General features: G+C 41.0%; 1 protein-coding gene across 4 annotated transcripts in view; it reads right to left on the bottom strand.

Annotated features, from left to right (window-relative positions):
• ARVCF (ARVCF delta catenin family member) overlaps positions 1 to 16,652 on the bottom strand; it is a 1,066,482-nt gene that overhangs the window by 434,464 nt on the left and 615,366 nt on the right. The window lies entirely within an intron of this gene.

The raw sequence follows: 16,652 nt of genomic DNA, 5'->3' as shown, positions 1-16,652 counted from the left end.
CATTTTTGGTTTGTGGTGCTCAAATGCAGTGTAGTTCCACTTTAAATAAATGCATAATGGTCTAACAAATAATCAGAGTTTTCTTTTCAGATTTATTTTTCTATAGAACCAACTTGTCCTCACACACTATACCAAAGATAATGTATACTGCTTGCTGCCTCAGAAAGCCGAAATCCAAATAAATCATAATGGCCCTACTATGTGTATGTATGAATGTGTAAAGCGCTGCGTAAAATGGATGGTGCTATATCAGTACCTGTAATAAATAAATAATAACACATTTATTCCTCAATAGTAACACTAGACATAAATCCACTGTGTACCAAATATAAATACAGACCCAGTTATTACCTTGTAAAAGTATCATGACCTCATCAATGAGCTACTTAAAGCCCGAGCACTGAGCACAGCAGTGGCGGGGTCCCAGTAGGCCCATCCATCACAGGCTGTCTGCAGAACATTAGTGAAAAGAGGTGAATACAAGACCAGTCACTGCAGCAGCAGTTACTGGTCTGAATACAGAAGGTAACGTTTTATATTAGATTACTGCACAGCTCTTGAAGGAAAACAAACTTTAAGATTCAAGACTGAATAATATCTTTTGTATTTAGAAAATATTTGTTTATTCCAGAATTTAGCTTTAATTTATTACTACTGCAACAGCAAACCTGCCAAGAGACGGCCGCAACACCAAAACTCACGGCAAGGAGGGCATTAATCAGAGAGGCAGCACAGAGACCTAAGGTAACCCTGGAAGAGCTGCAGAATTCCACAGCAGAGACTGGAGTATCTGTACATAGGACGACAATAAGCCGTATGCTCCATAGAGTTCAGCTTTATGGCAGAGTGGCCAGAAGAAAGCCATTACTTTCAGCAAAAAACAAAATTGCACGTTTTGAGTTTGCGAGGCATGTGGGACACTCCCAAAATGTATTGAGGAAGGTGCTCTGATCTCATAAAACTAAAATTTAACTTTTTGGCCATCAAAGAAAACGCTATGTCTGGCGCAAACCCAACACCTCACATCACCCAAAGAACACCATCCTCACAGTGAAACATGGTGGAGGCAGCATCATGCTGTGGGGATGTTTTTCAGCAGTCAGGACTGGGAAACTGGTCAAAGTTGAGGGAAAGATGGATGGTGCTAAATACAGGAATATTCTTCAGCAAAACCTGTACCACTCTGTGTGTGATTTGAGGCTAGGACGGAGGTTCACCATTGAGCAAGACAATGACCCCAAACACACTGCTAAAGCAACACTTGAGTGGTTTAAGGGGAAACATGTAAATGTGTTGGACTGGCCTAACCAAAGCCCAGACCTCAATCCAATAGAAAATCTGTGTACAGACTTAAAGATTGCTGTTCACAAGCGCAAACCATCCAACTTGAAGGAGCTGGAGCAGTTTTGCAAGGAGGAATGGGCAAACATCTCAGTGGTAAGATGTGGCAAGCTCATAGAGACTTATCCAAAGCGATTTGGAGCTGTGATAACCGCAAAAGGTGGCTCTACAAAGTATTGACTTTAGGGGGGTGAATAGTTATGCACATTGACATTTTCTATTATTTTGTCCTATTTGTTGTTTGCTTCACAACAAAAAAAAAAAAACATCTTCAACGTTGCGGGCATGTTTTGTAAATTAAATGATGCAAATCCTCAAACAATCCATGTTAATTCCAGATTGTGAGGCAACAAAACACGAAAAATGCTAAGGGGGTGAATACTTTTGCAAGGGACTTTATTTTAAAGGTAAAAATAGGTAATGCATAGAAAAAGTATTCTTTATTACCTATTTGAAGAGAAGTAATTTTAAAACAATTTTCTGGTAAATTGTTCCATTTGTCACATCACTAAGCTTTTAATTAGGGCTTTTGTTACCTGTTGTGTGTGTGATTTTCAAAGCTCACACAAAAAAAGCAGAAATAAAAAATATTTTCATACTACTGTTAAATTCCAGGTATAGATATTATAGCATAGTTACCTTGATCCAACCTGGAAGTGCATTTGTCATACCTGTGAGATCCCTGTGAAAGAAGGCACCGCTACTACAGTGATTGTTGCTGTCTTCCGGGATCCCATGCGGAATAGAACGGCTGCCCTGCCAGGGTCGCTTGTTCGATACAAGCTCTATTCACAAAACGCCTTGCATTTTTCTCTATGAATAATGAATGTGATCCCCTGTATTCACCAATATTATTACAGGTATAATAATATAGTGTCATCAATTTACACAGCGCTTTACATATACAGTATATTGTAGATTCACATTAGCCCCTGCTCTCAGGAAGCTTACAATCTAAGGTCCTTAACTCACATTCATACATACACATACTAGAGCCAATTCAGACAGGAGTAAATTAACTTGCCAGCATGTCTCTGGAATGTGGGAGGAAACTGGAGTACCCGGAGGAAACCCATGCAAGTACAGCGAGAACATGCAAACTCCAGGCAGGTAGTGCTGTGGTTGCAGCAGGACATGCAAGCACTGTGGTAGCGGCACCTACTACAGTGATTTTCAGCTTCCTAAATGGTCTCAAGGGTATGGCACATGCAAACTTACATTCTAAGCTAGTCTAAGCTGGACCAATGTATTTTTGCAATAAAATGCATATCTGGAATTCAGCTTTAAAGTGTTACTAAACAGTAAAATCAGTCTGTATATGCAGTAAAGCATGCTTGGTATACTCACTGTGGTACCTAGGGGGTTAATCCTCTGAACTGTGTAAAAAGGCTGTTTGATCCTGTCTTCTCTGATACTCCTCTTCTTCCACAGTCCCCAATCCATTTCCTGATAGTACAGAGCCTTGGGGGCACTCTGCACATGCTCAGTTTGGTGTGTATTGCTAGAGAGTTTTTTTTTTCTTTGGAGGTTGCATGTGACCAGCACATGGGCCAATAAGCACTGTCCAGACAGAGGGTCAGGGGTCCTGCAGCTTCATAGGACAGTGAGGCACGGTTCACACTACCGCGACTTGGGATCCAACTTGTCAGACCTCAAGTTGCCCCAAGTCGCTTGACATTAGAAATTGCATTCAAGTTAATGAGAGCCGTCTTAACGTATGCTACTGAAGTCGCTCCGACTTCAGAAAAGGTTCCTGTACTACTTCGATCCGAATTCTAGGTGACTTGCACCCATTGATTTCAATGGAAGTCGCCTCCAAAGTAGGATCGTGTCTTAACTGAAGCAACAATACAGGAAGAGAAAATTGTTTTCTCAGGCAAACCCCTCCCTCCCCCCTCTCTCTCACAGAGCTGATTGTGGTTTGATTGGCCACTGGAAAGTCACCTGTCCTGGAGGCAACTTGAAGTCGCCTTGTAAGTTGCCCCAAGTCGCGCTGTGATGCGCGCTCAGGTCGTGTCCAGGTCGCCTCGCAAAGTCGCGGCCAGAGTCGTGATGCCCCTGTGTGAACCGAGCCTAAGAGTAGAATAAAACTCCTCCTACAAGTGTTAACCAGGCACTGATAGAAGTCACATGACTGCTATATACTGCTGATGAGAAAAGGTATTTAGCAGTTTATATTTACTAAAATAATTGCACTTTCATGTTCTTGTACTGTGGGAGACCAGATATAGTGAATGCAGGGTCCTCGGTTTAGTAACACTTGAAGTTTGGTGCAAAAAAAATAAAATGCTAGGGAGGGTGCAGAGTGGAAGGAATTAATTAAAGCCCTTTTGGTATAGCTAGCTGGTGGTTAGAAGACTTTTAATTTTTAAGGCAGCTACAGGGGACACAAACATGAAAGCACTGATTTTGTAATGGAGTTGTGAGAGCAGCGATCTCTAGCAGTCTCATGTAACATGTCTCTGGTCTATGACTGTCTCCTGAAGTATGTGCCCAGTCTCCAAAAACTCCTATAGCGTGTAGTCTTTAAAGCAATATTAAACCCAAAACCAAGAATGTATTGTATTGCAGCTTACACACAAATTGTTTACACACACAAATCCCTGTGCCAGCGCTTGTGCATGCGATTGAACGTGGCCGGCGGCATTCGTCGGCCACACGCATCGGGTCCTCCCACCATGCAGCAGGTGCGTGTGAGCCCTCTGGTGGCTCTTAAAGGAACCCCATACCCGTACGGTGTTTTGCGCAGCAGTGCCATTGTGCCGCAGTATATGTACGCGAGTATATATACGCAAAATAGCAGATGGGTGAGATCTACACACCCATTGGCGAACAATACACACACGAAAATATTATAGAACTCAAAGTGCATGAATAGTAGGGATACATTAGGATTTGTTGATAAACGCGTTTATATCCCAATCTACATTCATATCGTGGGGCCAGTAAGATTTCAATTCATATATCCAGAAAGTTTTGAGACACGATACACCCCTAATACTGGACTCACCCCTCTAGTGTGAAATAAATTTGTCTATGATTAAAAATTGTGTGCCTGAATGGGCATTGTGGTGACGAAGATAGTGTTTGTGTGTATCGCGTGTGTATTGTTCGCCAATGGGTGTGTAGATCACACCCATCTCCTATTTTTGTATTTTAGTTCACTAATTTGATGCAACACTGATTTGCTATATGCTATTTCCATTTAGCTCTGCTTAATTCTTTAAGATGACATTTTTTTACTAGACAGAATAGGACCTAATTGGAGGTTGGCAGGTCACATGTCAGCAGAACGAAAGTGAGGCTTGGCTGGCAGATCACATGTCAGCTGAACCAAAGTGAGGCTTGGTTCTCACTACGGGCATTTTGCCCTGATTCTATTTGAAGAAGGCTGATCATGTGCTGACTGACCAGAATGAGGCTTGGTCTACACTTTGGGTGCAATTTTATTTGTGCATTAGGATTTTATACCTTCCAGAGTGAGGCTTGGTTGGCTGGTCACATGTCAACAGACTTCAAGTGAGGCTTGGCTGGCAGGTCACATGTCAGCTGAATCAAAGTGAAAAAAACTAAGAGAATAGATATCTCTCAAGAGGGCAAAAAAAACCTCAAGGCTCACAAATTTCACCAACAGCTGCTTTGCTGCTTTGAATCTTATCATCGGAGTATGAGTGGTGAATGGTGTGTGTATGTGGTATGCATAGCCGTGGCTCCCCTGTTTTTAATGACAACGATGTCATTTTTTTATTTCTATGATCTGTGTTAGGTACTTACCATGGCCCGCCTGCAATACCTTTTTGTAGTATTTAATTGTGTGGTGTCTATTACTTATTGTGTTTAATAAAATTTGGCTTGCTTTTTCCAGACAGTGCCTTGGGGTTTTTTTTGCCCTCTTGAGAGATATCTATTCTCTTTTTTTTCTTGTATGCAATTAGGGCATCCCCTTATGGTATCCCGCATTTTTATGTGGTTGATTGCCTGACATATGCAAATACTCACATCCAATAATTTTGGTGGTTGATCCAGGCTAACCCCATTTTTTTTAGCTGAATCAAAGTAAGGCTTGGTTTTCAATACAGGCTCCATTTTGCCCTGACTCCATTTGAAGAAGGCTGATCATGTGTTGACTGACCAGAACGAGGCTTGGTCCACACCATGGGTGCCACTGTATTTGCACATTAGGATTTTATACCTTTCAGAGAGAGGCGTGGAGTGCACACTAGACGCCATGTTTGTAACATTTCCTGTGGGGGAGGTAAACCACACCCACATGACTGAACAATTGTTTATGAATGCCACTATATATAAACGCAGTTTGTGGGGGGCCAGCCCATACCCCAAATTATGTCTTGGTAGACGAAACATTGGGATGTACCGTGCTGGCTCCACAACACATTGGGAGTTATTTACAAAAGGCAAATCCACTTTGCACTACAAGTGCAAAGTGCACTTGAAATTGCACTGAAAGTGCAGTCGGAAGTACAGTCGCTGTAGAGCTGAGGAGTAAATCTGAAATGAGGGGAAGCTCTGCTGATTTTATCATCCAATCATGTGCAAGCTAAAATGCTGTTTTTTATTAACCTTGCCTGTCCCCCTCGAATCTACAGCGACTGCACTTCCAAGTGCACTTTCAGTGCAATTTCAAGTGCACTTTGCACTTGTAGTTTGCACCTGTAGTGCAAAGTGGATTTGCCTTTAGTAAATAACCCCCTGTGTTCTTCTCCTTGTGATCACATTATACAAAGGCCTGTTTTTATCTACATTGATGTAAGTGCAATACTTTATTTAATACATTTTTAGCCAAGGATTTTATGCTATGTGGCGATCTTTTTTTCCTGTATGACTCCTTCCTGTTGACTGGTAGAGCCAATTAGCCTCTATATGCTGAGCTTGGTTCGTTTTGCTTTTTTGATGTTGGTCCCTGAAAGCTTTACTGTCGAATCTGCACTGCTGTACAATCCACATGCTGGTTCCTGTGATGTTAAAGACCCCATCAGGTTTGCTTGTTTGGTTTTCTGCTGCTGGCAGGTAGCCCACACCATCATTTGGTAAGAGTACCCTATTACCTTCACTGGTGGTGGTAGCACATTTGATTGTGAATATTGTTTCCTTGCTGAATTGAGCACACACCTCTGTCGGTCGTCCTTGGCTGGAAGTCTGAATATCCACCTATTTTGCACCGTTTGAAAAATTACTTTTTTTCACTTTGGACTCATCTAAGTGTCTCTTGACGCAATTTAATGGACATTTAGGTTCTCAAAATGTTTTTGTGTATGTTGTCTGACCATTTTGCATACTAGTCTTGCTTTGCAGGCAATGTCATTAATGTATGTTTAATTGTGCACTGTCACTTATATGTTTGCATTACTACATATATCACTAGTTACTTAGTGCTTCACTTAAATCCTTACCACTTTCTTTACACAATTTGTCTAGATTGTACTGTCAGCAGCTCATCTATTGAGTATGGTGGCGCAGTATTTTCCTTCCTTTTTCTACATAAAGATAGCCTAGGCTATAAGAAGATTGCCAAGACCCTGAAACTTAGCTGCAGCATGGTGGCCAAGACCATACAGCGGTTTAATAGGACAGGTTCCACTCAGAACAGGCCTCGCCATGGTTGACCAAAGAAGTTGAGTGCACGTGCTCAGCGTAATATCCAGAGGTCGTCTTTGGGAAATAGGCATATGAGTGCTGCAAGTATCGTTGCAGAGGTTGAAGGGGTGGGGGGTCAGACCATACGCCGCACACTGCATCAAATTGGTCTGCATGGCTGTCATCCCAGAAGGAAGACTCTTCTAAAGATGATGCACAAGAAAGCCCACAAACAGTTTGCTGAAGACAAGCAGAATAAGGACATGGATTACTGGAACCATGTCATGTGGTCTGATGAGACCAAGAAAAACGTATTTGGCTCAGATGGTGTCAAGCGTGTGTGGCGGCAACCACGTGAGGAGTACAAAGACAAGTGTGTCTTGCCTACAGTCAAGCATGGTGGTGGGAGTGTCATGGTCTGGGGTTGCATGAATGCTGCCGGCACTGGAGGGCTACAGCTCATTGAGGGAACCATGAATGCCAACATGTACTGACATACTGAAGCAGAGCATGATCCCCTCCCTTTGGAGACTGGGCCGCAGGGCAGTATTCCAATATAACAACACACCTCCAAGACGACAACTGCCTTGCTAAAGAAGCTGAGGGTAAAGGTGATGGACTGGCCAAGCATGTCTCCAGACCTAAACCCTATAGAGCAGCTTCGGGGCATCCTCAAATGGAAGGTGGAGGAGCGCAAGGTCTCTAACATCCACCAGCTCTGTGATGTCATCATGGAGGAGTCAAGAGGACTCCAGTAGCAACCTGTGAAGCTCTGGTGAACTCCATACCCAAGAGGGTTAAGGCAGTGCTGGAAAATAATGGTGGCCACACAAAATATTAAAAAAGGGTAAAGAAAGAGGCACCTTCTAAGTATGAACTGTAGAAACTTTATGGTACAATAAATAAAAACACTCACATTGAGGTTAAAAAACTATCAGCATTAGATACCCTCTCACCTGAAGGAATAAACGAGGAACTAGAGGTCTCTACCATCTTAAAATACATATTCACTATTATACTACCTCAGGTTCTTTTCCTCCCCATTCTAAACATTATCCTCCATTTTTCTTCCAGATCACCTTATCGTACATAAATATTTTTTAGGTGATTGGGTGATCTTTGCCACTAGGGTGGTGGGTGTTTTGGGTTCGGTACCTGTAAGTATATTGTCTGGTAGAGCTGCAAGATTCTGGAAAAAATGAGAATCACAATTTTTTTGCTTAGAATAAAGAACCTGATTCTCGCGGCGTAAAATCTTTCACATTATACAAAAAAATTGGGCTAACTTTACTGGTTAGTTTTTTTTTTTTTTAATTCATTAAAGTCATTTTTTACAAAACAATTGCATTTGAAAGGCTGCGCAAATACAGTGTGATATAAAATATTGCAACAACCACCATTTTATTCTCTAGGGCCTCTACTAAATATATATATATATATATATATATATATATATATATATATATATATATATATATATATATAATGTTTGGGGTTCTAAGTCATTTTCTAGCAAAAAAAAAATATTTTAACTTGAAACCAACAAATGTCAGAAAAAGGTTTAGTGTTTAAGTGGTTAAACTTTCCTCATTTACACACTGAATTTTATTCCTTTGACAAATTGTTACAATGTTTAGACTTAGTTTCACTGCTAAACAATGTTGTGATACTTGGCAGACTGCCCGTTTTTTTTCTTCTTTTCTTTTGACGGCTGTGACTTCAGCAGAGCAGAGAGAATTCTCTGCATAGAAAGAATCGGGAAATACCTTTGTCAAGATCACAACGGGGAAAGAATTGCGATAACGATTCTTAGCGATTAATTGTGCAGCTCTATTGTCCGGGATACACTTTTTACGTTATTTGTAGTTTTCTTTCCCATTTTCCTCCCCTTAACTCCCCAAACCCCCCCCCTCCCCCCACCTAATGGTTTTCAGGAGACCTGTCTCCATGCTGCCGAGCCAGGCTTACAGCTGGCACCATGGATTTGTGGCCCCTTTCAACATTTAGGGTATCCTATATCTGCCATACATCATTTCTCTCTTTAGCAGTCTAGATCTTTAACTATTTTCTTCTTCACCCCTGGATATTACCATCCATCTTGCATGGTTTGTGCTCTCCCCTGATTCACATCCATTACAATAAAACAGACTCAGGTTCTCTGGCATCATTTCAACTACAGTTTGCGCTAGAACCACCCCCATTTACACAAAATATTGACACTTTGGGCCCAATTTGGACATTTTCACTTAGGGGTGTACTCACTTTTATTGCCAGAGGTTTAGACATTAATGGCTGTGTTGAAAGGAAAAAGAAGATTGCGCAAACCTAAAAACACATTATTAAGTAATCATGCAAAAACACATAACACGTGAGTGAATCTGTCCATGTAAATAAAATGTTAATGTGTAAAAAAGTCTGAAAAAAAAACAAATTATTTTTTGTAAAATGTAACAATTAAAAACAACTTCTAGTTAATTGGTTATAAATGTCCCAAATCACACGAAAAAATGAAGTAACAATGAAGGGACAATGAAGGGAACTTCGGGTGCAGCACCTAGAAATCTGCAATGGCAACTGGTCAGTTCTTTATATGCTAGCGAAGAAGTAATCTAAAAAAAGCCAGATGGCCTCTTACCAGACACAATGGACCCCAAGTTATAGGGATCAAGCTCACCTGATATGCACAGTAATCATCTGTGATGTTCCATTTGGTCCGTTCCAAACACTAGCCACTTTCCTCCGTCATGGACAAGAGGACTTTTTTAATAAAATTCCACCTTCCAGTCACTCTCCCGACACTCATCCAGTAAGTATAAGGGATTTAGAAGAAAAGGAACTTCATGGTGCAGTAAGTAATGGTAGTTTATTCCATAAAATTTTCTTAAGCACAGCAAAGAAATACGATACAAAGACAGAGCCACAGGTTACCCAGTCGATGCTTGTTACAGGGAAACACGTCGGTTGGAGAGAATCTTGTGGCGTCACCTCGCACCAGCTGGCAGTCTGAAAAACCTGTGGCTGTGTCATTGTATTGTATTTCTTTGCTGTGCTTAAGAAAATTTTATGGAATAAACTACCATTACTTACTGCAGCATGAAGTTCCTTTTCTTCTAAATCCATTATACTTACTGGATGAGTGTCGGACAGAGTGACTGGAAGGTGAAATTTTATTAAAAATGTCCTGTTGTCCATGACGGAGGAAAGTGGCTAGTGTTTGGAGCGGACCAAATGGAACATCACAGATGATTACTGTGCATATCAGGTGAGCTTGATCCCTATAACTTGGGGTCCATTGTGTCTGGTAAGAGGCCATCTGGCTTTTTTTAGCTTACTTCTTCGCTGGGATATAAATTACTGACCAGTTGCCATTGCAGATTTCTAGGTGCTACACCCGAAGTTGCCTTCATTGTCCCTTCATTTTTTTTGTGTGATTTGGGACTTTTATAACCAATTAACTAGAAGTTGTTTTTAATTGTTAAATTTTACAAAAAATATTTTTTCTTTTTTTTGGGACTTTTTTACACATTAACATTGATTCACATGGACAGATTCACTCACATATTATGTGTTTTTGCATGATTACTTAATAATGTGTTTTTTACGTTTGCACAATCTTCTTTTTTTCTTTGTATATATGTTGAATTAAGTATTTAATTATTGGAGATAGCAGCATACATTTACAAATATTTTTTCAATTTTTTTCACTTATAATATCATATTTTATATAACATTGATCATATCATTAAGATCGGTGAGCGCAGAATAACTAAACTATATATTAATGGCTGTGTGTTGAGTCTTTTTGAGGGGACAGCAAATTTACACTGTTATACAAGCTGTACACTCACTACTTTACATTGTAGCAAAGTGTCATTCCTTCAGTGTTGTCACATGAAAAGATATAATAAAATATTTACAAAAATGTGAGGGGTGTACTTAGTTTTGTGAGATATTGTGTATGAATATTGGACATTTTATATTTATGAATAGTTATCACATTTTCCATATGAACTGAATGTTTTGAGGCATATTTATTTATTTCTGGGGTACATTTTTGCACTATTGATTTCAAGGGACATGCGCAACTGTGTTACATAGTAAAATTTTTGTGCATCACATAGTAACTGGAATTGGTACTTGTTTAGACTGTCACACAGGAACCTTTCTTTGTATTTTAATGTCTACAGACATATACAAAGTGACAAATATTTTCTGCAGCAAAGCTTGGAGGCTTACTTATACTCCGTCAGTGATCTAACTGCTATTTCCCTGTGAAGCAGCTGCACACACACTGGAAATGTAGAAAGGAAGGTTTGGCCTTACTGGAGCTGGAGCATGTGCAAATAAATGATATTAGCTGCTGAGGCTATTATTTAAAGAGAAGAAATGTAAATAAAAAGCTTTACTGAGATCTGTTCAGACAATGGGTGAACATGAGAAGGACACAATTATAAAATACTATTGTACAGTATTCAGGGCCAGTACAAAGGGAGAGGGGCGGGAGGGGCACCTGCCCTGGGCGGTATCCAAATCTGTGATGAGGGGGGGCCCACTGGGAGCTTCTCCTGCCCGACGGGAGTGACTGTCATTCTCCCTCCTGTTACTGCATACTGTATCGATTCCCAGACTCCTCCATTCCAGCAACTTTAACTCTCCCTTATCTCTCCTGCACCCATCAATCACTCCTATCCTTCAACGCTCCCCTCCCCCAGGTCACTTCAGTCTTCCTGTTGGTCACTTTCACTTTGTGTGGCTCATCTCACTTCCAGGGTGTCCCCTGCACAACCATAATTCAGCACAGATTCTCCTGCTCCTCTCTGCTGTTCACATTAACCCTTCATCTTCCTCTATCAGCTGTCTCATTCGTAAATCTGCACTGCATGTCCTGCAGTCTCTGGTCTCAGCTCTGGACATTCCACACAGCCATTTGGCTGACACCCTTTCCATCCCAGTTTTTTTTTTTTTTTATTGTTTTTTCATTTGCATCCGTATACAAACACACCAATAAAGTGCAACATGCAGATAAATACAATATACATTTTCCATCCCTTTACACAACTACTAAACCCATCCCCACCCCCTCCCTTTCTTCTTCCCCTCTATTCCCATCCTTTGCTAAAACTAAGTTTCCCTAATTTGCCCGATTCTCCTAGTTTAGACCATTTTTCTTCCACTTACAACCTCCGCATATCTCCTGGTCTTCTTAAACACCTTCCAATCTTTCCATCTATTTATTTATTCCCTCTATTTCTTCCTCTCCACTATATCTCAGATGTTCCATATTATATGTGACTTATACTTTTCTTTTCTTTTTTTTTTTTTCACAAAAATATTTTATTGGAGAAAATTGAAAGAGTTTACAATACAGTACCCTCAGTACATCATTTGAAACAGGTTCCATGTCTAAACAATACAGTAAAGAAGTACATGGTAGGAACAGCCTATAAAACATGGTATGGGTGACTGTTGAGGATAATCAGTGTATTTTAATACATACAGATTTATTGATCTTGCGTTAACATAAAACAACAAGAAAACATTTAGATAATGGATGCTTTCCAGACCCGACTCACTGTGCTGATTGGGGCAATACCACTGAGACCACTATCAATAGGTCTACACCGTGGAAATTTTGGATCTGGTAGGGTCAGCCATGCACATATATTATGAATCAGCATAAGAAGTGCTGATGAGTTGGGACTATTTAAATGCAGGTCTAGAGGGAGAAAGAAAGATGGGAGAGAGAGAAAAGAGAGAAAGGGAGGAGAGACCCAGAGAGAAGAGAAAGAAAAAAAAAAACTGTACGGGGGGGAAAGGAGGGGAGAGGGAGAGAGGGAAACGAGAAAGGGTCAAGAGTGGAAAATAGGGGGAGGGGGTAGGTGGTAGGGACCGCTCTCCGACCCGAACACCCACCCAGGACACACAAACAGTAATTCCTAGAAGACGATTCAGGTGGCCACATCAAGAGACGGGAAGTAGGATTTGTAGGATTCGGTAGATCTGAAGTGTGTCCAACATGCCCAGACACATGTGAATTTTTGTAGACGTTCTTGGGAGACGTGGATCAATTCCTCCATCTGACTTCTACTTTTCTAATCCAGTCTTTTATTGTAGGACTTTCTATTTCTTGCCAACATCTTGGAATCTGACTTTTAGCTGCATTTAATAAATGAAGTATCAAAGATTCTTTATATTGTTTTATTGAGCGCTGTCCCATCGAACAAGCACGTCCATGGATCTTCTGAGATTTCCTTTTTAGTTATTTCTTTTATTAGCTGTATTATCTCACTCCAATAATTTTAAATTTTTGGGCAGTCCCACCATAAATGAGCCATTGTTCCCACAATTTTACATCCCATCCAACAAAATGGCGATTTCTCTGTTTGATACCTGCTTACTTTGTCCGGGGTTCTATAGCACCTTGATAAACATTTGAAGTTAATCTCTGCTGTGTTACTGCAGAGGTGTGTACCAATCTCATAATCTTTTTTAATTTAAGTTTATTACTTCTAGCTCCTAATTCTTTCTCCCATTTTTTCATATATGGCAGGGCGTCCAGCCCGTTCACTGCCAGCAAGATTTTATAAATATGTTCCATCCCAGTTTAGTCCGCTACTAACTGTCCTGTCCCTATAATGTAGCCTTAGCACTTTCACTACAGTTCTTCACTCTGTTCTTCATTAACACATATTCGTACTACCCAGCCACCCCCCCATCCACTCTTTCTCATACCCAATAATCAGTGCCCTGCGATTTGGCTACATTGTGATTGTATATGCGGTTTACCTGGGTTTTAGGTGCGCTTCCATTGAATTCCATTACGCAGTGCATTTTCATGAAAGCTCATCAAAGTCGTGCATGCTGCCCCTTTGATGCAGTTTCAGAAAAATGCACTGTGTAATGGAATTCCTTGGGAGTGCACCTAAAACACAGGTAAACCGCATATACAATCACACTGTGGCCAAATCGCAGCGGAATAGCATGAGCCCTCTATAAGGCTAGGTTCACACCTTTCCCTGTCAGCCACAAAATTGTGGCTTTCCTGACAAACAGAAATACACTGTCCATTAGTAGACATGTGATAGTACCATTAATTGTTAATGGCACCCCCACACAACTGCTAACACATGCATTTTCACATGCACCAAACCACATAGTGTCTCAAAAATGAAACATCTTTGGTCTGTTTAGAGCCCTGATATTTCTCAAAGCCCCCTCCCAACAGGACAGTTAAAAATGTAAACAAAAAAGAAAATTATTACATTTTAAAAAGTATATAAAAAATGTAAAAATTAAAAAAATAAATAGTTGGTCACGTGTTTTGGCCTCTGAAAAGCGATCAGCGTTCAGATTGCTCTTCAGAGAGCATTTGACAGGTGGTAAGGAGCCTTTGTATCGCCTCATTATTGCCTGCTTTAAGCCCTCCAATACTGCACTAGCATGCTGCAACCATGTGCATTGTACACAGTTGTGGGGCACCATTCCCTTCAATGCGTCAAGTTCAACAAGGAGTATCATTCATGCTGCAGCAGGGAAGCAAAACATCACGGCCACAGCATGTGTACATCCCAAGGCTAACCCTCTGCACCTAAAGGATGTAGCAGTTGAGGCACCCAGGGGGTGCCAGTTTGCCCCCTCCCAGCCATCATAATTAAACCACACCCACCCATCGCTACACACGCCACATGCCATTTTCTCCCTGAAATGTTCCTCATTTCAACTTCAAAAGCTGGATGATATGTTAGTACTATTTCAGTGGATGTCCCAAACATTACGTGCATATCAACATTAATAGCACTATCTGAAGGTGGGGGCAGCTTGCCATGTTCGCCCTTGGCACTGGATGACTTTGTCCTGGCACTGACAGTATTCAGTGGTGTAGCAATAAGGGTAGTGAAAGGGCTGGTTTTATAAAAAATCTTTTTTTTTTAGAAGGCAGGAGCTGAAACATGTAAAGGTAGGAAGGAATAGCATCTGGAACTATGGCCGTGAGATCTTTCTGTTAAAGTGTTCAATATAAGAAACCGGTGGCTGACTCCGTTTACTTGCCTCACCCTATATGTAAAATATTACTTTTGCATGGATTGCACATTTTAATGTTAAAGACTCATTGTAGGGAATTATGGAGGTTGGGCTTGAAGGGTTCCCTTTAGGGCTTAAATTAAAACATTAAGGTTAAAGTAAAGTGGGGGGGGGGGGTAATGTGCTCCTTTCTTATGCCCCGTACACACGGTCGGATTTTCCGATGGAAAATGTCCGATCGGAGCGTGTTGTCGGAAATTCCGACCGTGTGTGGGCTCCATCGGACATTTTCCATCGGATTTTCCGACACACAAAGTTGGAGAGCAGGAGATAAAATTTTCCGACAACAAAATCCGTTGTTGGAAATTCCGGTCGTGTGTACACAAATCCGACGGACAACGTGCCACGCATGCTCAGAATAAATAAAGAGATGAAAGCTATTGGCCACTGCCCCGTTTATAGTCCCGACGTACATGTTTAACGTCACTGCGTTTAAAACGATCGGATTTTCCGACAACTTTGTGTGACCATGTGTATGCAAGACAAGTTTGAGCCAACATCCGTCGGAAAAAATCCATGGATTTTGTTGTCGGAATGTCCGAACAAAGTCCGACCGTGTGTACGGGGCATTAGAGTTAGGTTGAAGCTGCACTCCAGGCAAACAGCTAAATAGATGTTTTAATACACACCGTATACGTTCAGCCATTCTTTTGATTTTCACTCCTCTGTTAGCACTAAATTACAAGATTGGTTGTAAAGAATTATTAATGCTTAAGCAGGTGGAACAGTCAGCATATATGTATGTTAACTGTATACGTAGCTGCTTGCCCGGAGTTCACTAAGTGTTCAGATATGTGAGGGTTATTAGGAAAGCTGAAGAGTTTTCATATGTCTTCCATAATGGGAGTCCTGCGCTAAAAAAAACTGTGCCAGACTCCCGCTGCTCCTTTCTTTCATGTTCCTTGTCAGAGCAACACTGCTGCAGTCAATCTGATATTTACTGGTAGCATATACACTATGTTACCAAAAGTATTGATACGCCTGCCTTTATACGCTTTAATAGCATCCCAGTTTTAGTCAGTAGGGTTCAATATTGATTTGGCCCACCCTTTGCAGCTATAACAGCTTCAACTCTTCTGGGAAGGCCGTCCACAAGGTTTAGGAGTGTGTCTATGGGAATGTTTGACCATTCTTTCAGAAGCGCATTTGTGAGGTCAGGCACTGATGTGGAGGAGAAGGCCTGGCTCACAGTCTCCGCACTAATTCATCCTATCGGGTTGAGGTCAGGTGCAGATCAGTCAAGTTCCTCCACCTCAAACTCACTCACTTTGTGGGAACAGTTTGGGAATGACCCCTTCCTGTTCCAACATGACTGCGCACCAGTGCACTGCACCATTTCACTGAACTTGTCTTTGCTGAATTGCACTAAACTTGATTTACCAGTACTGGAGAGTGTAAAATCTGGTTAAGCTGGGCATGGTAGCTAATCGGCTTCTAACTTACATTAAGCTTTGACAAAAAAACATGGAAGCTGATTGGTTTCTATGCAGAGCTGCACCAGATTTTTCACTCACTAGTTTTAGTAAATCAAGCCCAGTGCCTTTAACAAACAAATCTGTAACTTTTTAAAATAAAATTCAAGAAAGCCTTTTGAAGAAAAGGGTACACCATGACCAGAACTTCCAACAGGGCTT

This window comes from Aquarana catesbeiana, linkage group LG01 (genome assembly GCF_042186555.1).
Source record: "Aquarana catesbeiana isolate 2022-GZ linkage group LG01, ASM4218655v1, whole genome shotgun sequence".
In the NCBI taxonomy this organism is placed as follows: Eukaryota; Metazoa; Chordata; class Amphibia; order Anura; family Ranidae; genus Aquarana; species Aquarana catesbeiana.
The sequence above is the reverse complement of the archived record's forward strand: the minus strand, read 5'-3'. Positions and strand labels throughout refer to the sequence as shown.